The following is a 2,306-nucleotide window of genomic DNA, read 5'->3' as shown; positions in this document are numbered from 1 at the left end:
TAGGAGGAAAATTTCCATATTGATTTTCAACCGCATGTTTTAAAATTTTTAGTATTTTTTTTTGAAAAATGTTTAGGACCCTTCATTTTTTTTGTAAAATTCCAAAGTCCTTGAAAAAAATGTTTTTAAATTTTTTACTATACATTTTAAATTTTTGGTTTGGAAAAAAAAAAAATCCTTCTGAAATTGATGCCATTTTAGATCATCTCCACACTTTTTTAAAAAAATTTGGGACTTGGTAGATTCCCTGACCACTGGAAAAGGGTTTTTTTTTTCAATTTTGTTAATGCATAGGTGGCTTCACAAACATAAGCACCATGTTTTTCCCCATACTGTGAAATTTTTTTTGGAAAAATTTTATTATTTTCTAAATTTTTTATTGTTATTTAGTTTATTAAATTACTATCTTTAAAAGTGTTATTTAACGATAGTTTAAAAAAAGTTTTTTTTTACAAATTCAAAGAATAGGTAAAATGGTGTTAGGAGGGGGTAAAATAAACCCTTTGGGGGACTAAGGTTTGTGGAGGCCATTGGGGGTTTAAATAAAAATAAAAAAATTGTCAGATGTTATTTTTTGTTAAAATGCTTGATACAGGTTTATTATATGCATAGGAGTAGTTGATTATATATTTAAAATAATTGGGTTGTTTCTGTTTAAAATTTTTTGTTTTGATGTCCCCTTTTAATTATATAAGAAAATTTAAATTTAAAGTGGGGTGGAATATTAGGGCAAATTTTTAACTTGTAAAAAGCACTGATGCTTTTGGGGTACAAATTTTTTAAAAATTTTATCAGAATTTCAAAAATAAGGGGGGGCATGTTTTTCCTTTTCCCTTTTAATTTAAGATTTTTTTAAATTTTTTTTTTTGAAAAGAAATTATCCCTTTTAAAAGACTTGAAAAAGTCTGGGGGTAGTGAAAGAATGGATATTTTGGAAAAATATATTTTCTTTTATAGGGGGGATGAAGTCGAGGTGGGGAAAAAACAGAATTTGACTTCTAGTCTTGGCCGGTGACCTTTTGGGATTTAAAAACCCGATGACGATGAAGATGAAGAAAACTGTTGTCACGGAAAAAGCAAACAGTAAGGGTTTTTAAAACTTTAAAAAATTTTTGGGTTTAAAGGGAAAAAATAGCAGAATTATAAAAAAGGGTTTTAAAATTTTTGATATTACATATGTTTTGGTTTATTTTGGGAAAAGGGTTAGGTTTCAGATAGGGATAAACCCATTCTGGTTTTATTGGTCCGCAGGGGGCTTCAAAAATCAATAAACCCCTTTTAAATGGATTCTGGGCCCGGGGGGGCCTTTAAAATTTGGGAAAATAGACCTTTTTTTTTTTAAAAATGTAAGGATTCCACCAGCAGAATATACATAAGGATTTAACCTTCTGTATGAACTTTAGAAATTGTGTACTAGGACAAAATCAGAACAGAACATTTTTGTAATGAGCTGTACAAAAAAAATGGGGTACAAAGCGGATGAGACCTGGGCACAGCTTGGGGCTTTAGGGGTTTTCCCGCTAAGCTGTGCGGAAGAAGGGAAGAAACAAAACCCAAAAGCATTGATCCATATATTTGTGGGAAAAACTTTTATTTTTAGGTTCCTTTTAGATTATTATTATTTAGGGCTCATTTGGGGTAGGGTTTTTAAATTTAGGGTTTAGTTTTTATGAAATAATCAATATATAATTGAAATGATTTCATGGTTCTTGTGGAAAATGAGTATTAAAACTTATGGGATAAATCTATACATTTGGATTTTTACCAGTGTTCATTTAGAAGACTTGATCTCTGAACAGCAGTATAGATATATTAAAGTTAGATGAAAATTTAGAGTTGAATTTAAAGGTGACTATGAATTGATTAGATAATTTTACTTGTTTATGCTGTTAGAATATATTAACATTAGATAGCCATGCAGTAATAACTTTTTAGGTTTGCCAAGAAATGATGTAGCTGTGTGCCTTTGCAAGTCTGGCAAGGTATTTCGTCATCCTAGCAACCTAACAAATGCTAAAATGACTACAGTACAGTGTTGCCAAACCAGAGAAATTTTATGTATTTGCTCAGGAGTAGTGCATTCTAATAATTCATGTTTTAACTATATAGTTCATTTTAAATCCAATATCTTCCCCTTGCTGATATGATTTTGATGTATCAACATTTTGAAGACTGAATATCATTGTTATAATTTCCTTTTAACTTTCCATTTATCTTGGTCAGGAATATAGAGTGCCTGTTATGAGTTATTTTGAACAGCTTGAAAAGGCATGAACAGCAGGAATATCAAATCCAATGTTGGATAA

The sequence above is a fragment of the Penaeus monodon genome, chromosome 22 (genome assembly GCF_015228065.2).
Source record: "Penaeus monodon isolate SGIC_2016 chromosome 22, NSTDA_Pmon_1, whole genome shotgun sequence".
NCBI lineage: Eukaryota > Metazoa > Arthropoda > Malacostraca > Decapoda > Penaeidae > Penaeus > Penaeus monodon.
This window is presented reverse-complemented; position numbering follows the sequence as displayed.